The sequence below is a fragment of the Oryctolagus cuniculus genome, chromosome 16 (assembly GCF_051225735.1).
Source record: "Oryctolagus cuniculus isolate XC-2025 breed Fujian yellow rabbit chromosome 16, ASM5122573v1, whole genome shotgun sequence".
NCBI classification, from domain to species: domain Eukaryota; kingdom Metazoa; phylum Chordata; class Mammalia; order Lagomorpha; family Leporidae; genus Oryctolagus; species Oryctolagus cuniculus.
The window spans coordinates 21,637,389-21,664,008 of NC_142882.1; the positions used below are offsets into that span (position 1 = coordinate 21,637,389).

Below are 26,620 nucleotides of genomic sequence, written 5' to 3' on the forward strand. Positions count from 1 at the left end.
AGGCCTGTCTCTTTCCAATAACAAGATCACATTTCCCCTTTGCTTGCTTGATATTCAGTTATTGTATTTACTTGAAGTGTCCATTGAAACCAGGCAAATGATTGAAGTAGAAGCCACATCAGAGCTGTGAATAAGAAGCAGCAAGCAGTTTCAGTAAAAGTAGATCCTGGGTCGAATAACCTTTTGCTTTGAAGAAAAAATAGGGTGAGGACATATCTATTGCTTTTAAATTTAGTTATAATCATTCTATGGGAAAGACAGAGGAACACACACCAAAAGGAAAAGCCAGAAGGCATAGAAAGAAATATGATAATTGCTGGGTCACACCCCAAATGCCTACAAAACTTAAGGTAGGGCCAGGTCAGAAAGAAGCCCAGACTTCCATTTGGTCTCCCACATGGGTTGTAGGAATCCAACTGATTAAAACATCAGCTGCTGCCTCCTAGTAAAGAATGGGAATGAGGCTGTGATAGACACCAAGGCAAGAGCCCAGTCAGCACCCTACTCAGAGGCACCAGTAGGGAGTTTCCTACATGGGATCAGATCCATAAACAATAAACATAAATCAGTTGTCTGACTGCTAAATATAAATCTTAGCATTTTTCAACTGTGTGAGGAAGGACTCTGTGTATGATACACTGTCTTGTTATTTTTCTCTTAGCTGGTGGTCAACTCAAAGAAATGGAACCAGGCAATGAGACACGACTTTCAACATTTCTTCTCCTGGGATTCTCAGAGGACCCAGCACTGCAGCCCCTCATATGTGGGCTCTTCCTCTCCATGTACCTGGTCACTGTGGCTGGGAACCTGCTCATCGTCCTGGCCATCCTCTCAGACCCCCACCTCCACACACCCATGTACTTTTTCCTCTCCAACCTGTCCTTGGTGGACGTCTGCTTCTCCTCCACCACCGTCCCCAAGATGCTGGTGAACATCCAGACATAGAGCAAAGCCATCAGCTATGCAGGCTGCATCACCCAGATGATTTTTGTTAGAGTTGGACAACTTTCTCCTGGCCATGAATGCCTATGTCTGGTTTGTGGCCATCTGTCACCCCTGCACTACATGGTCATCATGAACCCCCGGCTCTGAGTGCAGCTGGTCCTGGTGTGCTGGTGTTCTGAGTTCCTTGTTGCAAAGCCTAATGGTGCTGCAGCTGTCTTGCACACACGTGGAAATCTCCCACTTCTTCTGTAAGCTGAACCACACAAGGTGGCCCAACTTGCCTGTTCTGATACTTTCCTTAATGACATGGTAATGCACATTACACTTCTACTGTTGGCTGTGGGTACCCTGGCTCGGATCCTTTACTCTACTCCAAGATCATCTCCTCCATCCGTTCCATCTCCTCAGCTCAGGGGAAGGATAAAGCATTCTCCACCTGTGCCTCTCACCTCTCCGTCATCTCCTTATTTTATTGCACAGGTCTAGAAGTTTACCTTAGTTCTGCTGCAAGCCATGACTCAGGCTCAACTGCAACAGCCTCAGTGATGTACACTGTGGTCACCCCTATGCTGAACCCCTTCATCTACAGTCTGAGGAGCGCAGATGTAAAGAGGGCTTTGAAAACACTCTTCAGAGTGAATCCATCAAAGGGGCCATAGCTTGGAGCTGTAGGGCTCAGTGCCCCAAAGTTTGGAATTTGGATTCCTCAATCACATTGCAAACATAGAACCCAGGCTTTCTGTTTGTGTCCTGGAGTTTGCATTGCTTCATCTCAACCATTTTATAGAATTGAAGCAACTCACTTATTAGGCCTTCTGCTCTCTTCTGTATCCAAATACCTTCCCTTCCCTACTTTCCCAAAGTCTTTCTAAACATTGGATGAGAATATTTGGAAATTGCCACTTTCTCATAGGATAGTAAAGATATATTGGGAATAATTATTATCTTTGACATGTACTGTATTGGGTCACATTTCTCTCGCTTTTTATTTTAAATTTAATTAATTTTTAAAGTTTTGATATGATTTATACATACACATCTAAGAACATAATGATATTCCTCCCTTCCTCCCTCCCCTCTCTCCTTCCCATCTTCTTTCTTCCTACCTTTCCTTTCTTTTTTAGTTTTTGTGATAATATTTTAAATTCACATTACAATACAGAGGCTTAATACTTCACCACACAAGACATTTAACCAGTCAAAAACAAAAAGGCTATTTCTTTTGTTTTACATGAAAGCATGTTCATATGTTTTACTATTCTTAAAGATAAACTCTACGTGGTAACTAAAGTCATTTACAGATTTTCTAGCACAGAGAATCCAAGGCCAATGTGTCCTCTTTTATGGACGTTGCTGATGTGTATAACCTACTCCAGCTGATCCTCCTGTTGATGTGGAATTTAATGTATTTGTGTGTTTCATAACTTTGGATTTTATTCTCATGTTCAGGATCCCGTTTCTATTGCAGCTCCATTTCCCCTATGTTCACGGCACAACAGGCCCCAGAGATCTCTACTCCACCATCTTTCTTAGGGAGATATTGGCACGCTCTACCACATTTTGAAATTCTATCAATACACAAATGGTTAAAGGAATGAGTGTTTGCTAGGGGACATCGAGCCATCCCCTTCACAGGTGTGGCTGTAACAGGGACCTGCAGGGATCTTGGGTTCATGCCCCTGTTTCATACTTCAGTAGTTCTCATGTTAATATCCTGGATGTGATTGTTTTATTCTAGTTTCTAAAGAGATGTCCATAGGGACTTTGAGTCAAGTGTGCGGGATTTAACTGGTTATTTCTGTGAAAAGGTATGTGAACCTGCATAATCCACAAATACAAGTTTAAGGTGAAAATATAGAGAAAAACATCAATCATACGTGAAAAAGTGTTGAAGTGCATGAATTCCGATCTTCTCTAATTCTCCTTTCTACTGCTCCCCACATAACTGTGTGCTATGTGATGAAATTCAACTCTATGCACTTTCAAGTAATGTAAAAAGGAAATAAGAACTGAGCCTTCTTTCTTTAAATTTTATTTAAGGCACATGAACTTCATGCATTTCACATAAACAAATTTAGGAACATAGTGATTCTTCCCACCCTACCTCCAACTCTCCTGCACTTACACCTTTCTTCCTCCTCTTCCTCCCATTCACATTCTTATTTTTTTTTACAAAGATGTATTTTCAGTTAACTTTATATTCATAAGATTAACCCTACACTGAGTAGAGAGTTCAACAAATAGTATGAAGAAAATACAAAAACTAACAAATAAGCAAAACACATTGTTCCTCAACAGTCAAGAAATGGGCTGTTAAAAATCATCACATTACAAAATGTCAATTTCACTCCTATAGATTGTCTTTTAGGTTCTCTATTGGTTACCACAGATTAGAGACAACATGTGGTATTTGTCTTTTTGGGACTGGCGTATTTCACTAAGTATAATGGTTTCCAGTTGCATCCATTTTATTGCAAACTACAGGATTTCATTTTATTTTTTGCCTCTGTGTAGTATTCCATAGTGTGTATATACCATAATTTCTTTATCTAATCTTCAGTTGATGGACATCTGGGTTGATTCCATATGAGCCTTCTCTTTCTTTTTTTTTTTTTTTGAAGATTTATTTATTGGCCAGCGCTGCGGCTCAACAGGCTAATCCTCCGCCTGCGGCGCTGGCACACCGAGTTCTAGTCCCGGTCGAGGTGCCGGATTCTGTCCCAGTTGCCCCTCTTCCAGGCCAGCTCTCTGCTATGGCCCGGGAGTGCAGTGGAGGATGGCCCGGGTGCTTGGGCCCTGCACCCCATGGGAGACCAGGATAAGCACCTGGCTCCTGGCTTCGGATCAGTGTGGTGCGCTGGCCGCAGCACGCTGACCATGGCGGCCATTGGAGGGTGAACCAATGGCAAAGGAAGACCTTTCTCTCTGTCTCTCTCTCTCAGTGTCCACTCTGCCTGTTAAAAAAAAACACGATTTATTTATTTATTTGAAAGAGTTACACAGAGAAGGAGAGGCAGAGAGAGAAGAATTCCATCTGCTGGTTCACTTCCCAATCAGCCACAGTAGCTGGAGCTGCACTGATCTGAAGCCAGGAGCCAGGAGCTTCTTCTGGGTCTCCCATGCGGGTGTAGGGGCCCAAAGTCTTGGGCCATCTTCTACTGCTTTCTCAGGCCATAGCACAGAGCTGGATGGGAAGTGGAGCAGCTGGGATTGAATCGGTACCCACATGGGATGCTGGGCTTCAGGCCAGGGCGTTAACCGTCTGTGCCACAGCACCAACTCCTAGGTAACCTTGTCTTTCCACTCTCCGGATAAAACTAGAAACTTAGAAGGGTGAGACTGGTATTTGGACCTGCTAAACGCAGCTTCTCGGGGGAGAAGCAGGCATCTAGTCCACTCATAAAGGAACTTCCCTTTTTTCCATTCTAACGGGAAACTGGCCTGATTTGTGCCTTGGGTTGTGCACACTGTGAGCCCATCTGACTGATACCACAGGAGATAAAATGCACCATTGCAGAGCCTGTCCCCCCAGTTCGTTCACATTTCTCAGGGGGCATAGGTGGTGCTTTGGGCCTTGCCATCCCTGTAGCTCTTGAAAAATTATCCAGTCGTCCTTGCAGAGGGGGACCCACAGAATTGCCCTGGGTGCTCCTGTGGGCCCCCACCACGGGGCCTGAGCTCTGGATCCGCATCCATAAACTGCTCTAAGTCCTCCTCGTGACAGGTCAGGACTTGCCAGAGACTCAGGGTGGTCGCAGGGGCCAGGCTAAGGCTTTGTGGGACTCCTAGGATTGGGTACACCTGCTGGTGACTCCTGGTGACATATGCAGGTTGGAGCATCTAGAACGGCCCAGATCACTGAGGTGAAGGCCGGCACTGTAGGCAGAGATAGAATGCGAATGGAGCCTGCAGAGGGTGGGGCTTGGCTGCGGGTTTTGTTTGGCCTGGTTGGGAGCCACCTTGGGGGACCTCAGTTGCACTTGGGAGCCGATCGGTTAGGTCTGCCGCCTCGGGGGTCCCTCCCGCACCTGCGCTGGGTAGGGCAGAGCCCTAGCTCCTGCCCTGCCACCACCTCCCTGTCTCTGCCCTGCCCCACCCCTTATGCATCTCCCTCTTGCCTTGCCCATCCCATTCATCCTTTTCCTGATCATCTCTGGCCTCACGCAATCGCCATTGGTACTGCCCCTTTGGTCCTCATACACCAGCAAGTGGAATCTTCCTCCACCTTGGGGCCACCCATCCTCTCGTTGGCTCAGTCCTACAAGATCCCATCCATTCCTCTCCTCTGAGCTTTGCCCACCCTGCCTCAAGCCCCGCCCCTCTCTGACTCAGCCCCGCCTCTGTCTCCCCTCAGTTCTCAGGGCTGTGCCTGGAGCTCCCGCCCTCCGTGCACCTGCTCACCCTGGCCCGCTGGGGCCCACAGACGCTGCTGCTGCGCTTGGAGCACCAGTTTGCCAGTGGGGAGGACTCGGGCCGCAACTTGAGCTCCCTTGTGACCTTGGATTTACAGGTTAGGAGAGCAGAGGTGGGAAACTGACCGGAAATGAGCGTGAGCGAGAGACAAAGTGGAGGGTGGGGTGGGGGAGCCACCTTGGCTCCCACTGATCAGGTCCCATCCACTGTTTCCACAGAACCTGTTCTCCTCCTTCACCATCACCCACCTGCAGGAGACCACGCTGGTGGCCAACCAGCCCCGGGCCAGCGCCTCCAGGCTCCAGTGGACACCGGACACTGGTGGGCACCTATCATGGGAGGGGTGGGCTCCTGCCTGGGGCTGGCAGCTGGGGGCGCTGTATGAGGCATGGGAATGTGGGCCAGGATCCAGTGTAGAACCTGAGGACCCTGGGCAGATCCAGGCTCAGGGCTTCAAGGTCCAAAGTGGGTTCAACAAGCAAGCAACAGGTCGTGTGGGTTGAGCATTGGGGTCCGGGAAAAAGTTTCGAGTGTCTCTGTGGTTGTCTAGTTCTGGGGTTGCTTTGAGGGTGTGAGGGCGAGGGCCAGGCATTGCAGAGGAATGCGGGGTCGGGGGGTGTCTAGCAATGGTATTTAGGCATGCAGAAATAGTTTAATGTCCAGGATGAGCCCTGGGGGGACACCTGGAGACCCACAGGTATTCAGCCCAGGGGAGGGAGTGAAGGAGGGCGGGGAATTCTCACTCTTGGGTCTCCCCTGCCCAGGCCCTGTACCAAACCCCTCGGTGCCCGCTCTGGACCTGGCCACCATCACGCTGCAGCCCAGGGAGATCCACATGTTTGTGGCCTCGGTCCAGTGGAAAGAGGTCGGCGGGACCTGCGGGGAAGTCGCCTTACAAGCCTGAGCTCTCTGCTCCTGCGGCGAGTCCGACTCTTCCCCTCTGCCCCCGTGCTGCCGCCCAAAATGTCATTAAAATAGTGATGACACTCAGGTCACCGAAGGACTCTTTGTGGCATCTTTAGAGGGAGGTAGAATGTATGACCTAGAGGCTGGCACTGTGGCATAGTGGGTAAAGCCGCCACAAGCAGTGCCAGCATCCCATATGGACCCCGATTCGAGTCCCGGCTGCCTCACTTCTGATCCAGCTCTCTGCTAATGTGCCTGGGAAAGCAATGGAAGATGGCCCAAGTCCTTGGGCTCCTGCACCTGCATGGGAGACCCAGATGGAGCTCCTGGCTTCAGCCCAGCTCTGGCCGTTGCAGTCTTTTGGGGAGTAAAACAGTATATGGAAGATTTATCTCTGTCACTCTGCCTTTCAAATAAATAAATAAATTTTATATAAAAAATTCACTGGCACTGGCACTGTGATGTAGAAGGAAGCTGCCACCTGCAGTGCCGGCATCCTATATGGTGCCTGCTCAAGTCTTGGCTGCATCACTTCTGATCCAGCTCTCTGCTATGGCCTGGGAAAGCAGTAGAAGATGGCCCAAGTCCTTGGGCCCTTGTGCCTGCATGGGAGATCTGGAAGAAGTTCCTGGCTCTTGGCTTCAGATTGGCACAGTGGTTGTGGCCATCTGGGAAGTGAACTCGTGGATGGAAGACCTCTCTCTCTCTCTCTCGCTGTCTCTGCCTCTCCTCTCTCTGTGTAACTCTGACTTTCAAATAAATAAATAAATCTTTTAAAAAATTCACTTACTTATTTGAAAGGCAGAGTGATGGAGACAGAGACAGAGATAGAGATAGATCTCCCATCTGCTGGTTTTCTCCCCAAAAGGCCTCTAAAGTTGTGCTGGTGGTGACCAAAGTCAGGATCCTGGAACTTCATCCAGGTCACCCACATGGATGACAGGGACCCAAGTACTTAGGCCACCAATTTTTGCCTTCCTAGTCACATTAACAGGTAGTGGAACCACAAAAGGATCCTCAAGGATTGGAATTGTTGCTGATATATGAGACGTTGGATTGGCAAACAGCAGCCTAACCCACTGGGCCACTGTCGCTCCCCCTCTTCGTGGAGGAGCGACACTGAACCCTGCCTAGGCTTCATATCCGAGTCACGGCACCATTATGTCGCTCCCCGTCTTCGTGGAGGAACGACACAGGACCCTGCGTTGTTCTTTCGTCTGCTCGGCCCTCCCCGGGTTTGCTGCTGGTTCTTCCCGGGTTGGCTACCGTCCCTTCCACCTCCGTGGAAGGGCGGTTCCCCCTGCCACTTTCCCCACTTCCGCGGGGGAGCGGCACACCGCCGGCCGGCTCTCTCGGGGGCTGCACAGGTGTTCCTTCAGATAGATGTTCCTGGTGCATGTTGTCTCTCTCCTCCTTTATAGTCCTCTTCCACCAATCCCAACTCTGCTACCCACACACTGAGTACGCTGCTCTCCTCCAATCAGGAGCAGGTCCTACAGTTTATTGGTTGAACTGGAGGCAGCTGTGTAGAAGCTTACTCCTCCTCTCCCAGCGCCATATTGTGGGAGAGCAGATGCATAGAATAAGTCTTAATTCCAGTAACAGTCTAGTCCGAGTTGCTCCCAGTTGCTCCCCACAGGCCACACTGCTTGTCCCCTCCCCCTTACCCCAGTTGACTTTTTTAAAAAAAATATTTATGTATTTATTTGAAAGGCACAGTTACAGAGAGGTAGAGGCAGAGAGAGAGAGAGAGAGAGGTCTTCCATCCGCTGGTTCACTCGCCAAATCACCACAATGGCCAGAGCTGTGCTGATCTGGATCCAGGAGCCAGGAGCTTCCTCCAGGTCTCTCACGTGGATGCAGGGGCCCAAGGACTTGGGCCATCCTCTACTACTTTCCCAGGCCATAGCAGAGAGCTGGATCGGAAGTGGAGCAGCTGAGACTGGAACTGGTGTCCATATGCGATGTTGAATCTGCTTAAGGCAGCTTTACCCACTACACCACAGTGCCAGTCCCAAGATATGCTTCCATTCACTGGTTCATTCCTCAAATTACCAGAACAGTCATGGCTGAGCCAGAGTGAAACCGGGAAGCAGGAATGACATCTGGGTCTCCCACACGAGTGACAGGGGCCCAAGTTCTTGATCCATCTTCTGCTGCCTTCCCAGGTACCTTAGCAGGGAGCTGGATCAGAAGTGGAGTCGCTGGGATTCAAGCCTGTGCCTCATTATGGGATGCTGGCCTTACAAGCAGTGGTTTCACCTGCTGTGCCACAATACCAGCCCCAAGGTTGTGCCAGTTTTTCTAACCCCCCCCATTAAGGGAGACTGGACCTGGCCAGCGAGGGAGGCTCGGGTATGGTGACCAAGGTGCCCACAGCTCCTGATGGGCCTGGGTTATCTTAGGCTCTTATCTGAAAAGGTTCCTGAGTCCCAAACTGCAGTCAAAGAAAGAGGCCAACAGGGGGAGCCCCAGGGCCAGCTGCCACCCTGCTTGGGGCCCTGACGCTGGGCTATGGGCCAAGACCTCTTTGTAAGTGGGGGTGGCCAAGTGGGAGGAAGGAAGCCCCCAGGCTGGGTAGGGAAGCCTGAGGAGGGTGCCCTGGTCCTGCTTTTACTCAGGCCTGGAGCGTGGTTGCTGGATGGCCCTTTCCCCGATTTTCCCAAGTCACTGCTTTGATTGGAATGTTGGTGAATCCACAACATGAGAGGACACAGCTGCTGTGGAGTGAATGGGATTTGGCTTCTGAGCTCATGCGGATTGTTTTTTAAGATTTATTTTATTTGAAAGACAGAGTTACAGAGAAAAGTAGAGAAAGAGGTCTTCCATCTGCTGGTTCACTCCCCCAAATGGTCGCAATGGCTGTAGCTGAGCTGATCTGAAGCCAGGAACCAGGAGCTTCTTCCAGGTCTCCCACGCGGGTGCAGGGGTCCAAGGACTTGGGCCACCTTCTGCTGCTTTCCCAGGCCATAGCAGAGAGCAGGATCAGAAGTGGAGCAACTGGGATTTACAGGTAACACTGGCCCCTTGTCTAGCTTTTCTAACCCTAAGTCATAGACTTAGGGTACTGAGTGGGGGGAACTTCATTTAGTTATGGTGTTTAGGAAGTGCACCTTGGGGCTGAAGACTGAACTCCTCCACCCCACATGCACCTCCCTGCTAATGCCCCTGGCAAATAGTGGCAAGATGGCCCAAGTGCTCAGCCCCCTGCCGCCTATGTGGGAAACTCAGCTGGAGTTCCAAGCTCTTGGCTTCCACAGTGCCCCATCCTGGTGGTGAGGCTCTTTGGAGTTTCAACCGACAAACGATTCTCTCTTGCTCTCGCTCTTGCTCTCTTGCTCTCTCTCTCCACATCACTCTGCATTTTGAAGATTATATATATATATATATATATGAACCTTTAGAAAAAAAAAACAACAACCGGGAGTGGGAGGCCCTTAGGTCACTGGGGAGCTCTCCTTGCAATGCTGTTCTTATGAGCGTGTTGGTTCTGGAGGTCTGAGTGGGGCCCAGCAGCTGTCCCTGCTTCCTGGCTGAATGCGGGCCCCTCTCTCTGCCCGTGCCTCACCCATCCTGTCCTCTGGCCTCAGCTTACAGCTTAATCGATGGAACTCATCCAATCTTGAACGGGGAACATCCCAAGCCATGGACCCAAGCGAGCATCCTTCTGTCCCGAGTGGCTGTGGCGGGTTCCTTGGCTAGTGCCAGGCTGATTCACACGGAAGGTAAAAGGCGGCACCCTAGGGGGGTGCCCCACTCAAGTTGTATTCCTAGGCTGGCAGGGATGGTTCCTTAGATCCGGTCAACCACAAATCTCTCTCTTTCTCTTTATAAAAAGATTTGTCTTTAATTGAAAGGATGAATTACAGAGAGGCAGAGGCAGAGTGAAAGAGAGAGAGAGGGATAGGGAGAGGGAGAGAGAGAAATATCTCCCAACAACTAAGCAATCTGGGATTTGGTTTTCTTACTACAAAGATGAGGCTCTGGCAGCCCTGGTGGGAGCTGAGGCTCTGCGAGGGAACTTTGTTTCCCCAGCGGGCGGAACCGCTCCTCATCAAGCCCAGCTAGGTCCCTCCAGGGTCCAACCTTGATGGGACACCCCAGAATCTCCCCCCACCCCCCTCTAGGAAAATCCAGAAGCTACAGGAAAACAGCCCCTACCCTCAACGGGGCAGAGTCATTCCCGTGCCCCACGGAGTGGCGAGAGGCTAAGGGCGCCTCTGGGCATCCAGCGCCCCGAGGGCAGCACCGGTGCCGCGCTTGGCTGGGTTCAGGGACAGCTAGGACTACTCAGCGGCAGCCTCAGTCCCGGGCGGTGCCAGTGCAAGTTGGCCCCGCCCCTCTGGCGCCGATTGGCCAGGCCGCGTTCTGGGGGCGGGGCGTTCGCGCCAACCCCCCACCCACTCCCTGGCCGGACCCGGGAACCCTCCTGAGGCAGCGCCGGCGGCTGAGGCGGCGGCGGCGGGGACAGCGGAGCCATGACCGCCCTCGGTCGTGCTTCGGGGGTCCGCGCCGGCGGCTGGGGGGACGCGGGGACCGCCCCCGCCTCTGTCCTTCCTCTTTGTGGTGTTGGTGGCGGCGCCCGGCACTCGCGCCGCGGGATACGAGGGGAGCAAGCCGGCGGGCAGGAGCGAGAACTGGCCGGGGGAAGCCCTGCGGAGGGTCCGCGGGTGTGGACGGGTCGGATCCGGGGGTGCCTCGAGGGGCGGTGGGTCCCACACCGGATCCGAATGCGTGCGGGCTGCCATGGAGGGGGTCCCGCCTCCCCGGGTCCCCGGGCCGCCGGCCTGAGTGTGCGAGCCCCGTGAGGGCGGTGTGGGGGCAGCGGGGGCGTTCAGAGAGAACCGGGGCTGTGGACGCCGCCTCCCTGAAGTCCACCCTGGCTCCTTCACTTCCTGCGGCCCCCTTGCCCAGGTCACTGCCCTCTGTGTGCCCCAGGACGCCCGCAGGTCAGCTGTGTGCGGGGCTGAACGCACCTCAGCCAGGGCGCTGATGATTTTCCCAGGGTGAGAGGGAGAGCCGCGCTGGGGGGCTGTGCGGGGTGGGAGCTGTGCGTGTGAGCACCACGATGCGTGTGTCCTGCCTGGGAGGGCCTGGCCTCCTCTGCACACATCAGGCTCAGGACGGGAACTCCAAGTACCCCACCCCAGTGTCAATCGTGCTGTCCACTGAGCTGGGCCTCTCCCCGACTCCACCTCTTTGCCCTGGGGTACTGACACGGGTGTGTGTGTGTGTGTGTTGGGTCTCCATGCAGACATGCCCCACGGTGCAGCCAGACACTGAACGTTCACCTGCTGCCCCACACACATGATGATGTGGGCTGGATCAAGACAGTGGACCAGTACTACTATGGGGGTAAGCACTCGGTGGGCGTGACCCCAGACACCCATCCTGGGCTTCCAACCCCTTCTAATTCCTGGACAGCAGGGTGGGGGCAATGCCTGGCCTGGGCTCCTGTGTGGAGGAGGGTCCCCCTGGCTCTCCTGGTCCCTGAGTGCCCAACCCCTGTGTCCACAGTTCGGAATGTGCTCCACCACGGGGCCGTGAAGAACATCCTGGACTCGGTCATTTCCGTCCTGCGGGCAGAGCCCAGCCGCAGGTTCGTCTACGTGGAGATGGCCTTCTTCTCCCGTTGGTGGCACCAGCAGACAAACGCAACCCGGCAAGCCGTGCGGGAGCTGGTGCGCCAGGGTGAGCCTGCCCCAGGGACGGGAAATGGAAGCCCGGCTCAGCTTCCTCCTGTAACCCTGGCTTCTGAGACGGGGAGTGAACGCTTTTCTCCTCTCATCCCAGCACCACTCTCCCTGGACCAGGTCCCTGCCCTTGACCCCGACCCTGCCCCTTCCCGCGCAGGGCGCCTGGAGTTTGCCAACGGTGGCTGGGTGATGAACGACGAGGCGGCCACCCACTATGGCGCCATCGTGGACCAGATGACGCTGGGGGCGACGACGGGCGCCCCCGTGTGGCCTGGCACATCGACCCCTTTGGGCACTCTCGGGAACAGGCTTCGCTCTTTGCGCAGGTGCTGTGTGGTTCTTTCTTAGGTCCACCCCTTCACTCGCTCTCCCTCCTTCCTTGGTCATTTAAGCCCCGCCTTTTCCCTGCCATCTCCCTTGGGCCGGTCTTGGCTTAATGAAACTCCGCCCCTTGGGCTATTTGTGAGTCCTGGCAATTCTCAACCTAAGTCTGACCGGGATTCAGTGGCTCCACCCCCAATACCTCACCCCCTTTTTTCACATCTCTGGCTTCTCCCCACGATGAGTGACAGGTGGAGGCCTTGGCTGCTTTCAAACCAGCTCCATTCCCAGTGTTCTGACGTCAGCCACCCTGACTGTGGGAGGGGGAGCCTTTCTTGTGGCATTGATATTGCTGGGCAGGTGGAGATGGATTCTGACATTGATCCCGCCTCCTCCCCGAGGTCACGTCGTGTGCTTTGACTCTTCCCAAAGCTTTTATTTATTTTTATTTTAAAATAATTTTTAGAACTTTTTAAATCTGGAAACCTTATATTTAAGACAGAGAAACAGGCATTTCATACATACAAATTTAGGAACATGGTGATTCTTCCCACCCTACCCTCCCTTCTACCTGCACTCCCACCCTTCTTCTTCCTCCCTCTTCTATTCCCATCTTTATTTTTCACTATAATCTATTTTCAATTATCTTTATATGCATAAGACTAACCCAACACTAAGTAAAGAGTTCAACAAATAATATATATATTAAAAACTGTGTTTTCAACAGTCAAGAAAAGGGCTGTTCAAATTCATCGCATCTCAAAGTGTCAATTTCATTTCACTTCTATAGATTACCTTTTAGGTACTCTGCAAGTTACCATAAATTAGGGAGAACATATGGTATTTGTCTTTTTGGGACTGGCTTATTTCACTAAGTATAATAGTTTCTAGTTAAATCCATTTGTTGCAAGTGACAATATTTTATTTTTTCCCACTATGTAGTATTTCACAGTGGACATACATCATAGTTTCATTTTAAAGAAGATTTTTTTTTATTTGAAAGGGTTACAGAGAGAGAGAGTGAGAGAAAGAGAAAGACAGAGAGAGAGAGAGAGAGGCCTTCCATCTGCTAGTTCACTCCCCAAATGACTGTAGTGGATGGAGCTGAGCTGATCTGAATCCAGAAGCTGGAGCCTCCTCTGGGTCTCCCATGTGGGTGCAGGGGCCCAAGGACTTAGGCCATCCTCCACTGCTTTCCCAGGTGCATTAGCAGGAGGCTAGATCATAAGTGGAGCAGTTGGGACTTCAGCAGGCATCCATATGGGATGCCGGCACTGAGGGCCAGAGCTTTAACATCCGTCACTACAGTGCCAGCCCCCAATATAACATAATTTCTTTATCCAGTCTTCAGTTGATGGACATCTGGGTTGATTCCATATATTAGTTATTGTGAATTGAGCTGCAATACACATAGGGTATAGATAATTCTTTCATATGTTAATTTCATTTCCTCTGGGTAAATTCCCAGGAGTGTGATGGCTGGGTCATGTGGTGGGTCTATTTTCACATCTCTGAAGAAATTCCATACTGTCTTCCATAATGGTTGTACTAGTTCACACTCCCACCACAGTAAATTAGGCTATCCTTTTCCTCACATCCATACCAGCATTTATTGTTTTTTGATTTTTGGATGGTGGTTTTGACTTGCATTTCCCTGATGGCCAGTGATCCTGAGCCGTTTCTTCATGTGTGTTGGCCATTTGATTTTCCTCTCTTGAAAAAATGCCTTTTCAAGTCCTTTGCCCATTTCTTAACTGGATTGTTTATTTTATTGTTGTTGAATTTCTTGAACTCTTAATATACTCTGGATATTAATGTTTTATCAGTTGCATTGTTTGCAAATATTTTCTCCCATTCTGTTGGTTGCCTCTTCATTTCGCTGACTGTTTCTTTTGCAGTACAGAAACTTCTCAGCTTGATGTAATCGCATTTGTCAATTTTGACTTTGATTGCCTGTGCCTCTGTGGTCTTTTCCAGGAAGAATTCGCCTATGCCAACGTCTTGCAGGGTTTCCCCAATGTTCTCTAACGATTTGATGATATTGAATCATATATTTAAGTCTTTGATCTGTTTTGAGTGAATTTTTTTTTTACTGGCAGAGTTAGAGAGAGACAGAGACAGAGACAGAGAGAAAGGTCTTCCTTTTGTTGGTTCACCCCATAAATGGCTGCTACTACGGCTGGTGCACTGTGCTGATCTGAAGCCAGGAGCCAGGTGCTTCCTCCTGGTCTCCCATGCAGGTGCAGGGCCCAAGTACTTGGGCCATCCTCCACTGCCTTGCCAGGCCACAGCAGAGAGCTGGACAGGAAGAGGAGCAACCAGGATAGAATCTGGTGCCCCAACCTGGACTAGAACCAGGGGTGCTGGTGCCCCAAGTGGAGGATTATCCTAGTGAGCCGTGGTGCCAGCTTTGAGTGAATTTTTGTGAAAGGTTTAAGGTAGGGGTCTTGCTTCATACTTCTGCATGCAGAGATCCAGTTTTCCCAGCACCATTTGTTGAAGAGACTGTCCTTGCTCCAGGGACTGGTTTTAGCTCCTTTGTGAATGATAAGTTGGTTGTAGATGCATGGATTGAGTTCTGGAGTTTCTATTCTGTTCCATTGGTCTATCCATCAGTATCTGTGCCAGTACCAGGCTGTTTTGATTATAACTGCCCTGCAATATGTCTTGAAATCTGACACTTGTGATGTCTCTGGCTTTGTGTTTGTTGTGTAAGATTGCTTTAGCTATTTGGTGTCTCCTAGGCTTCTGTATGAATTTCAACATTGTTGTTTCTGGATCTGAGAACAATGTCATTGGTATTTTAATTGGTATCACATTGAATCTGTAAATTGCTTTTGGCAGTATGGACGTTTTGATGATATTGATTCTTCCAATCCATGAACATGGAAAAATTTTCCATTTTTGTGTGTGTCTTCTTCTATTTCTTTCTTCAATGTTTTTATCCAAAGCTTTTAAAGAAACTTGATTTTAGCCCCACCGTCTACCTGTGCTCTGCCTGCCTCTCTCTAGGCAAGAGGAGCTTGATGGTGGAGGACTGGGCATTCATTCCTGGTGCTCCCTCCTCCCCACCTCCAGATGGGCTCTGATGGCATCTTCTTGGGGCGTGTGGATTATCAAGATGAAAAGATGCAGAAGAAGAAACAGGAGATGGAGGTGGTGTGGCAGGTCAGTGCCTGCCTGCAGCCCCCAACCTCTACCCTCTTCACAGGTGAGGCTGTGGGGTGAGCTGAGCCATCACCCAGGGCTCCAGACTCACACAGGCCCTGGGCTTAATGTAGTGCTCTGCTGTCAGTGTCTTAAAGAATCTCATTCCATTGTGAACAAGAGTCTAGAGTTTTCCTTTTGCACTGGGCCCTGCACATTCCAACACTTGCCCTGTGTCAGGCATGGCCAGTTTTGACCCTCGGGCCCTTCCACCCACATGGGAGGCCTAGATGAACCTCCTGGCTCCTGGCTTCAGCCTGGCACAGACTTGACTGTTGTAGCTATTTTGGGAGTGAACCAGTGAATGGAAGATAAGTCTCTCTCTCTCTCTCTCTCTCCCCTCTCTCTCTCTCTCTCCTTCCCATTCTCTCTGTAACTCTTTTAAGTACATAAATAAATCTTTAAGAAAAAAAGATTTGTTTCATGTATTTGAAAGGTGGGGAAAAAAGGGAGAGACCATGATCATGCTGTCCCACTCCACAAATTGCTGAAGACTGACCTCTGGAACGTCATCCAGGTCTCACATGGGTGGCCCCTTGAACTTAGGTCATCTTCATCTGCTTTCCCAGGCATGCAAGCATGGGATGTAATACATGTGCCAGGCCACAAGGCTGGCCCCTAGAATATTTTTAAAAGATATTTATTTATTTATTTATTTATTTATTTATTTAAAGGCAGAGTGGCAAAGTGAGAATGAGAGAGAGAGAGTGTTTCATATGTTAGTTTATTTCACAAATGCATGCCAACAGTCAGGGCTGGGTCAGACTGAAGCTAGGAACCCAGAACTCCACCGGGATCTCCCACATAAGGGCAGAAACCCAAGTACTTGAGCCTGATCTGATGCCTCCCGGGCTACTCATTAGCAGGAAGCTGGAATGAGGAGTGGAGCTGGGACATGAACAAGGCACTTTGATATGGGATGTGGCATCCCAGGAGGCATCTTTTAATTTTAAGGACTGATTGATTTATTTGAAAGATAGAGAGGGAGAGAAAAGTCTTCCATCTGCTTTTTCACAACTGGTGGCTGCAGCAGCATCTGGATGAAGCCAGGAGCCAGGCGTTTCCTCTGGGTCTCCATTGAGGGTGGCAGGAGCCCAATCACTTGAGCCGTCTGCTGCTGCCATTCTCAGGCCAATAGCATGGAGCCAGATTGGAAGCGGAGAAGCCAGGGCTTGAACCTGCGACCATATGGGATGACATTCTTCATTAAGATTCAATTTTAATTAACTTTATATACAGAAGACCAACTCTATACTAAGCAAAGATTTCAACAATTTGCACCCCTAAAAAGTATAAAGTATTGTTTGAAAACAAGTTTTACAGTTAATTCTTATAGTACAACTCATTAAGGACAGAGGTCCAACAAGGAGAGTAAGTGCACAGTGACTCCTGTTGTTGATTTAACAATTAACATTCTTATTTATGATGTCAGTGATCGTCTGAGGCTCTTGATATGAGCTGTCAAGGCTATGAAGCCTCTGGAGTCCACAAACTGTCAGTATTTAGACAAGGCCATAAGCAAAGTGGAAGTTCTCTCCTCCCTTCAGAGAAAAGTATATCCTTCTTTGATGGCCCCTTCTTTGCACTGGGTTCTCACTCACAGAGATTTTTCATGTAGATCATTTTTTTTTATACAGTGTCTTGGCTTTCCATGTCTGAAATGCTCACATGGGCTTTTTAGCCAGATCCCAATGTCTTAATGGCTGGTTTTTAGATCAGAGTGCTCTTTAGGGTGTTTGTCATTCTATGAGTCTGCTGTGTGGACTGCTTCCATGTTGGAAGTCTCTCCATTTTAATTCCTTCTATTGTTATTAACAGACACTTGGTCTTATTTATGTTATCCATTTGACACTTAATTCTATCTATATGATCAATTGCACACTTAATATGATCAGTTTAGCATTAAGATGGCATGAGTATCACCCAGCTTAATGGGATTTGGAGTCCCATGGCAAGTTTTTAGCTTTACCCTGAGGAGTAAGTCTGTGGGAACGTATGACAAGCTGTACAGCTCCTCCCTCTCTTATTCTCACTTATTTTTTTATTTTTTTTGACAGGCAGAGTTAGACAGTGAGAGAGAGACCCACTTATTTTTTACTGGGATCTATTTTCAATTGACTTTATACACACATAGGTGAGTCTTTGAAAAGGTCATGAAACTGCATTATGAAAAAATATGCATGGATTCAATACTGTTTTGCACCAAAACCAATTATCTTTTAATTCAATTTTCCATGAATTTTTGGGACACATTTGTATAGACCAAGACCCTGCCAGGCACAAGAGTAGCCAGAGACAGGTTGGCCTGAGAACTGCCTTTGCCCTGCAGCACAGACACTACCACACCAACCACACCATGTTGACCATGGGTGGTGACTTCCAGTGTGAGAATGCCCACAAGTGGTCCAAGAACCTTGACAAGCTCATCCACCTGGTCAATGCACAGGGCCCAGTGTGTGGGACGGGGCGTTTACATGCTCCTTGTGGTATCAACATCCTACATTGCTGGGTGGGTTCAAGTCCCGGCTGTTCTGCCTCTGAACCAGATTTCTTCTAGCATTCCAAGGAGAGCCGCAGAATAAGGCTCAAGTATTTGACCACCTGCCATCCATGTGAGAGACCCAGAAGGAGTTCTGGGCTCATGGCTTCAGCCTGGCCTATGCCTGGCCATTATACTCATTTGGGAAATGAACTGGTGGATGAAATATGTCTTTCTCAAAAAAAAGAAATATGTCTTTCTGTCACTCTGCCAATAAATAAAAAACAAAAATCTTTTAAAAATTATTTACATAATTCCAAAAGTAGAGAGACACAGGGAGTGACAGATAGAAAGAGCTCTCCATTCCACTGGTTCCCTGAGAGAGCCCTGAAGACACATTTCTTGCATCTGCTGGTTCACTCCCCAGATGTCTCAAAGACCTAGAGCTGGGCCAGGTGCAAGCTGGGAGCTGGGAGCTCAACCTGGTCCCCTGTGGGGGTGGCAGGGCTGTCACTGTCACTGCCTGTCTCTCGGGGTCTGCATCAACAGAGGCAGGAAGCAGGAGCACAGCTGGGACTCCAGCCCGGGCACTGTGATACAGGTGGTGGCGTCCCAGCTGGCGTCTGAGTTTAGATGAGGCTCACGAGTTTGCTGTCCCATTGGGTACAGTGATGTGTGGGGAAAGGTAGTGATAAGTTGCTTCAACACGCCACTGGACACCAAGGGCTACTTCTACATGGACAGCAATAGCCGGGAGATCCTGAAGAGGAGGTGACGGGGACGCAGGGCACCCGCGGGGCAGTAGTGATGTGTGGGGCCCAGGGGCGGGGGTGCTGGCTGATGGTGTGAATGTGGGAGGGACAGGAAGAAGGGAGAGAGCAGAGTGGGGGAGCCGGTCCCCCAGCCTGACCAGGTGACCTCCATCCCCCAGGAGGAATTATCGGCCCACCTGGAAGTTCACCCAGATGGAGCCAGTGGCAGGGAACTATTATCCAGTCAACACTCAAATTTACATCACGGTACCCTCCCCCACCCCATGCCTCCCTGGGTACAGAATGGGGAGCGCCCCTCACTGGCAGCATCTCTGTGGTGCCTGGGGCTGGGACTGGCTCCCCACCCCACCCTCACACTCACCCCTGTCCCAATCCCCACCCAGGATGGGAAGAAGCAGCTGATGGTGCTGACAGACTGCTCACAGGGGGGCAGCAGCCTGCGGGACGGCTCCCTGGAGCTCATGGTGAGTGGGGGTAGGGGAGCTCCAGCCACGGTAGAGTCCTCCCACCAAGTCCCTCGGAACTTTGGACAAGGATACTGCTGGACTCTCACCCTCTGCTGGCCACTCCCCCCAGGTGCACCGAAGGCTGCTGAAAGATAACAGACATGGCCTGAGGGAGCCGCGGCTAGAGGAGAAGTCGGGGTCGTGGGTGCGGGTGCGCCACCTCGTGCTGCTGGACGCGGTGGGCACGGTGGCTGCAGGGCACCTGCTGCTGGCGAAGAAGGAGGTCCTGGCGCCACAGGTGGTGCTGGCGCTGGGGGGTGGTGCCCGGTACAATCCTAGAGCTGCCGTGTGCACACAGGTGAGGGCCAGTGAGATGAGGAGGTTGCTTGGGTGCCACCCTATTGGACCTTAAAAGCTAGGTACACCCCGAGGTCCCGCCCCTTCACCTCCTACTTGTCTTGGTCCGTCCCCATCTCTCTTCACCCAGGTCCTGTTGCCCGCACAGCTCCACCCTTGTTCTCCTCATCTGCTCCACCCCTTCACCCTTGTGGTTCCGGCCTCTGCCCTGTTCACTTCCGGGCTTGCACCTGTACTGTACAATTTTGGATCATCCCGTTCCCCTCATTGGCTCAGTTCTCCAGGATTCTTCCCACTCTTTTCAGCTGTGCCCTGCCCCTCCTCCACAAGCCCTGCCCCTCTCTGACTCAGCCCCGCCTCCATCTCCCCTCAGTTCTCAGGGCTGCGCCAGGAGCTCCCGCCCTCTGTGCACCTGCTCACCCTGGCCCGCTGGGGTCTACAGACGCTGCTGCGCTTGGAGCACCAGTTCGCCAGTGGGGAGGACTCGGGCTGGAACTTGAGTTCCCCCGTGACCTTGGATTTACAGGTTAGGAGAGCAGAGGTGGGAAACTGACCGGAAATGAGCATGAGCCAGAGACAAAGTGGAGGGGGGAGTCACCTTGGCCCCCACTGATCAGGTCCCGTCCACAGTTCCCACAGAACCTGTTCTCCACCTTCACCATCACCCGCCTGCAGGAGACCACGCTGGTTGCCAACCAGCCCCGGGCCAGCGCCTCCAGGCTCAAGTGGATCCCAGACACCGCTGGGCACCTAGCATGGGAGGGATGGGCTCCTGTCTGGGGCTGGCAGCTGGGGGCGGTGTATGAGGCATGGGAATGTGGGCCAGGATCCAGTATAGAACTTGAGGAACCTGGGCAGATCCAGGCTCGGGGCTTCAAGGTCCAAAGTGGGTTTAGGAAGCTGGCAATAGATCATGAGGGGTCGGCCATTGGTCCTGGGAGCAAGATCTGAGGATCTCCGTGGGTGTCTAGTTCTCTGAGGGTGTCAATCTGCTTTGGGGTTGCTTTGAAGGTGTGAGGGCAAGGGCCAGGCATTGGAGAGGATTTGTAGGATCCAGGGTGGAATTTTAGACCCCATAGGTGGCTTAAAGGTCTGGGAGTTAGCCCTGGGAACACATTGGAGGTGCACGATGTGTTCAGGCCCAGAGGAGGGAGTGAAGGTGGGGAGAACTCTGCACCCCCTCACTCTTGGTCCTCCCCAGTCCCCTTCCTAGGCCCTGTACCCAACCCCACAGTGCCCAAACTGGACACAGCCGCCATCACGCTGCAGCCCATGGAGATCCACACATTTATGGCCTTGGTCCAGTGGAAAGAGGATGCCTGGACACACGGGGAGACTGCTTCCAAGCTTGAACTCTCTGCTCTGGGGTGGTTCAGACTCTCCTCTTCTCCCGCTGCTGCTGCCGCCACCACCACCCATGAAAACCATTTAAATGGTGCTGCTAAGGCTCAGGTCACTGAGGGACTGGTTGTGGTATCTTTTGGAGGGAGATAGAGTGCATGGTCTAGAAAGATCACCTAAGACTAGCTTAGATGCTATTTTTAAAGATTTGTTAATTCATTTGAAAGGCAGAGTGACAGAGAATGAGAGAGAGAGAGAGAGAGAGAGAGAGAGAGAGAGAGAGAGATCATCCATCTGCTGGTTCATTCTTGAAATGGCCTCAACAGTTGGGCTGCTCAAGGCCAAGGCCAGGATCCCAGGATTCCATCCTGGTTTCCCATGTGGGTGTCAGGGACCCAAGACTTGGGCCATCAAATGTTAGCTTCCTAGTCACAGTAGCAGCGAGTGGGATCAGGAGAAGATCAGCCAGGACTGGAACTCTCACTCCAGTATGAGATGCTAGCCTGGCAATTTGTGGCTTAACCCACTGTCCTGCAACCCTGGTCATCACCAGCTCCACCTCCTGGAGGGCGGTCCCTTGCTACCCAGTGCTCATCTCTGTCCCTCTGTGTGCAGCCCCCCAGCTGCACCCCTGTCTCTTTTCCTACCTCTTGCTTTGCTTCTCTCTCCACTCAGGTCCTGGCATGGCTGCCTCAAGCAGCCTCCCAAGGGAGGGGCCTGTGTTGGACTTGGGCTCAGGGAACCCTGGCCCTTCCTGACCTGGAGTTGGGAGAGCCAGGTGGTGAGGAGGCTGGAATCTGGGAGGTCCTGGTGGAGGAGGAAGAACCAGAGGCAGGTCCCAGTGGGAGGCCACAGCAGGGGCACTGGAGCTGGAGGCCTGTGGGGAGCCAGGGGCACAGAGCCTGGTGTGCCTCTGCCTTTTGTCATGACAGGAAGGAAGGAGATGCTGAGATTCAACCTGAAATTTACAGTCTAGAGGAACAAATGTCTTATCCTGTCAGCACAGCCTTGTGTGAGACCCCCGATGGCCTATGAGAGTGGACATCCCAGGCCTACCTGCAGTCCACGGGAAGACCAGTGCATGGACATGGTACAGAGTCAGCTTTGGGGAGTGGGACCACAGAGACACATGGGGCCGGGGACGAGGGGGTTCCCAGCCCTGATCCCATACAGTTCCCCTTATAGGGTGAATTTTCCAAGTCTCCCTGCACACGGAGTCACTCACTGGGGCCTGTCCTGCCTGGTGACCTGTCTTTGGATGCTCCAAATGTTCCTTCATCCCGTCTGCCCCAGGAGCTGTCCCTAGGTGGTTAGGGAAGCCAGGGGAAAGGGATGGGAATTCGTGGCCCTGTAGTGTTTCCCAGTTGTACCTGTCCAACTGGCCTGTGTGGCATGGGCCAGCGAGCGAGGCTGACCACGAAGGATGAGGTGCCCTGCTCCTGCTCGGTCCTACTGGGCCTTGGTGCTTCTCTGTTATCTCACTTTACCGCTTGAGGGAGGCACAGGCTCAGCCATGAGTGAGGCCCTAGGAGAGCTCCCCACACCCATCTGCCATGTTAGGCCTGCTGTCAGGGGTCTCCCTGAGAACATTGCTACATCCCAGTCCAGGGGTAGGGACCAGCCTGGGTGATGCACTGAGGTCCAATGAGACCCTCTTTCTTTCTTTTTTTTAAAGCATTTTTATAATGATTTTAAGTTTTACAATTCCTTTCATAATTTTTCTCGCTACTGAATTCTCCCTTGTTCTTAAGTTGTTTTTCTATCATGTCCATGTTTATCTTTAGTTTTTTTAAAGATTTGTTTATTATAAACTCTATCATGCTCAAAATCTGTAGCTTGCTGGAAGATCTCGAGACATGCACACCCAGAGAGGAGTGTGGGTGTTAGTGCCGCCTTCGCCCCAGAAGGAACTTTATGGCTTTACCGTCCCAGGAAATGGCTCACAGCATATTTCTGGAGGATTTGATTATATAGGGAATCACAGCTGATTGAGGACAGCTGGCATGGTTCAATTCTGTTGTGACAGAAGATACTGGGTGTGATTTCATAGCTGCCATGAAGGCGTCTTCCCTTCCGTTTCCATATTTTAACTGACCTTGTGGGTGACCTGTGGCTCGTCTTGGGAGGGGTGGTATCTGCCTGAGTTTCAGGAGCCTACTGAGAGGAGAGGGCTTGGTGTGGCAGATGCCACTTCCCAGCTAAGGAGAAAGTGTGCAGCCATCAACTCTGGACAGCTGAACTCCATTGTCAGGAAGCCTCCACCTGGTTGACTCCCTGGGTCTCTCGCATGGCCCATCACCTCAACAGAGCCCGAAGATCTGCTTGCTTGTCAATTGGCTGGACTCACTGGTTTTCTAACCCCTACCTGTAGCTACTCTGTCCCTTTACAACCCTTTCTGGGTCTGGCACTGTGGTGTAGAAGGTTAAGCCACTGCCAGTAGCAGTGGTATCCTGTATGGGTGCCGGTTTGAGTCCTGGCTGCTCCACTTCTGATCTGGCACCCTGCTATTGCACTTGGGATAGCAGCGGAAGATGGCCCAAATCCTGGGGCCCCTGCCACCCATGTGGGAGACCCAGAAGAAGCTCTTAGCTTTGGCCTAGCCCAGCCCTAGCCCTTGCAGCCATTCAGAGAGTGAATCAGCAGATGGAAGATCTCTGTAAATTTCTGCCTTTCAAAGAAATAACTCTTAAAAGTGGGCACCATGCTCTCCCATGTCTCCACGTAGCTGTCCCTCTGTGCATGTGTCCTTGTCCTACTCTCCTCTGGTTGTAGGGACACCCAAATGACCCCATTGAATCTCCCAGTACAGTCACCTTCTAAGATCTGGGGGGTCAGCATGTCAGCACAGCATTCAGGGGAACACACTTCAGCTCACTGCATGGACTCAAATACAATGTTAAGGTCATGTGTACGGGGCCAGCGCTGGGGCCTAGTAGGTTAAGCCTCCACCTGCAGTGCCAGCTTCCCATATGGGCACTGGTTTGAGTCCCAACTGCTCCACTTCCAATCCAGCTCCCTGCTAATGCACCTGGGAAACCAGTGGAAGATGGCCCAAGTGCTTGGGCCCCTGCATCCACGTGGGAGACCTGGAAGAAGCACCTGGTTTCAGATTAGCTCAGATCCAGCCATTGAGGCCAGTTAGGGACTGAACCAGTGGATGGAAGATCTCTCTCTCTCTCTCTCTCTATCTATCTATCTATCTATCTATATATGTGTGTGTGTGTGTGTGTGTATCCCTAGTCTTCTTCCTCTCTCTATCTGTAACTCTACCTCTCAAGTAAATAAATAATTTTATTAGGGGCTAAATTAATTATTTGATTTCCGTAGATACCTTGCAATCTTTCTGGACTAAAACAAAGATCTGAGGATTTCGTGTGTGTGTGTGTGTGTGTGTGTGTGTGTTCTGTGTTTTCTGTGACAAAATGGAAATGGGCCCTCTTGTAGGATTCAGTAGTTTTCTGTGGGGAAGGTTTAATTGGGGAGCCTCTAATAAGTAACATCTTTTTAAAAGATTTATTTATTTATTCCTTTGAATGTCAGAGTTACACAGAGAGAGAGAGAGAAAGAGAGAGAGAGAGGAGAGAGAAAGAGAAGTCCTTCATCCACTGGTTCACTCTCCAATTGACCACAAAGGCTAGAGCTGCACTGATCCAAAGCCAGGAGCTTCTTTTGGGTCTCCCACATGGGTGCAGGGGCCTATGGGCTTGGGCCATCTTCTACTGCCTTCCCAGGCCACAGCACAGAACTGGATTGGAAATGGAGCAACTGGGACTCGAACTAGCGCCCATATGGAGTGCCAGCACTGCAGGGTGGCTTTACCCACTACACCACAGTACTGTCCCCTAAGGAGTAACATCTTCACACCTCAGGTCTTAGTTTTAGTTCAGAGAGATCATAGGCTATCTATGGAAATCAAAGAAGAATTAATTTAGCCCCTAAAAAATAAATGAATATCTGATCCAGAAAAAAAAAAAAGAAGTAGAACTGGGAAACCGAGGAAAGCACTTCCTGAGAACAGGGTGGTGCCCAAGCAGAAACCTAAGGGCCGTGACCTCACCCTGGGGCACCCAGGCCCTCGTTTGCTTCCCCACTAAGGGGCCCAGGTCCTCAGTGACGCCAGTGACCTGATGTCAGCGCCTTGTGGCCCCCAGGCCTGCCTGCTCCCCCACATTGTGCCTAGCTCACCTCTGAGGTCAGTGAGGCTTGTGGGTCGCACCCCCGGGATGGGCCTGGGGCACCTCGGCTGTGTCCCCGAGCCCTCCTGTGCCCCACTGCTCTGTGGTCTTGGGCAGGGTGTTTGCTGGCAAGGGTCTTCACTGCTGTGCAGAGGATCATGCTGTGTGTGGGTGCATGCTCTGAGCCAGCAGCCCTCCCTCTCTTGCTATTTGGGGCAGGTGTTCCAAGACGGGGTTCCTGCTGATGACAATTGAATTCCAGCAATGGACTTTTGTTCCATGCCCATGAGAGAGGTAGAGACAGAGAGAGGGAGGGAGGGAGAGACAGGTCTTTCATCCTCTGGTTCACTCCCCAAATGGCCACAATGACCGGAACTGGGCCGATCTGAAGCTGGGAGCCAGGAGCTTCTTCTAGGTCTCCCACATGGGTGCAGGAAATCAAACAGTTGGGCCATCTTCTACTGCTTTCCCAGGCTGTAGCAGAGAGATCAGAAGTGCAGCAGCCGGGACTTGAAGTGGTGCACCTGTGGGATGGCCGGTGCCGCAGGCAAAAGCTTAAGCTACTATGCCACAGCACCGCCGACCACCCCCGCCACATGACTTTTAACTTTTGTTTTAAACAGTTAACTCCTGGGGCCTGGTGTCGTGGTGCAGTGAGTTTAAACCACAGCTTCCTACGCCAACATCCCCCAACAGAGTGGCTGTCTGAGTCCCGGCTGCTCCGCTTCCCACCCAGCTCCCTGCTGATGTGTCTGGGAAGGCAGCGGCTCCAGAGGCCACAGCAGGTGTCTCTGCTTCCCTGCAGACCCTGCTGCCGCTGCTCCAGGTGGCTCCAGCGTGGGCACCTGCGGTTTGCTCTTGGCACACCTTGTTGTACTCATCTGGGTGTGTCTGCCGCTTCTCGGATTTCTCCGTTTATAGTTTTCTTCAGGTTTGGAAGACGTTCAGCCAGGATTTCCTCCAATAGCATTTTCCCATTACCACCTCTTTCCTCCTTTTCTCTGGGACTTGGCCGAGCAAGAGACGTCTCTGATGTGACGTCACACGTGGCTGGGTGCTGTTGGTCTTTGTCCCGGGTGCTCACTCACTCTCCACATGGGCCAGTCTGAACTTAGCTGTGACATGTGTGCACCACACTCTGGGCAGATTAATTAGGAAAAGGAAATGTACACACATCTTATCAACACTGTGGGTTACACTGTAGAACAGAAGTTGTTTTCAGCGTATCAGATTAAGTGAATGATTTTGCAATTGGCTGCGTGCATTAAGAGGAATTTCTGGGGGCTGGTGCTGTGGCATAGCGGGTAAAGCCTCCACCAGCAGCGTCAGCATCCGATGTGGACACCAGTTCTTGTCCTGGCTGCTCCTCTTCCAATCCAGCTCCCTGCTATGGCCTGGGAAAGCAGCAGAAGATGGCCCAAGTGCTTGGGCCCCTGCACCCACGTGAGAGACCTGAAAGAAGCTTCTGGCTCCATGGGAGAGTGAAGCAATGGATGGAAGATTCTGTGTGTGTGTTTGTGTGTGTGTATTTCCCTCTCTGTTACTCTGCCTTTCAAATAA

The 26,620-nt window shown here is 51.2% G+C and overlaps 2 pseudogenes; both read left to right on the forward strand.

Moving 5' to 3' along the window:
- Nucleotides 1–855: 855 nt before the first annotated feature.
- Nucleotides 856–23,705, forward strand: LOC138845755 (lysosomal alpha-mannosidase-like; annotated as a pseudogene).
- LOC127488110 (lysosomal alpha-mannosidase pseudogene) lies at nucleotides 5,294–6,262 on the forward strand (annotated as a pseudogene).
- Nucleotides 23,706–26,620: the final 2,915 nt, after the last annotated feature.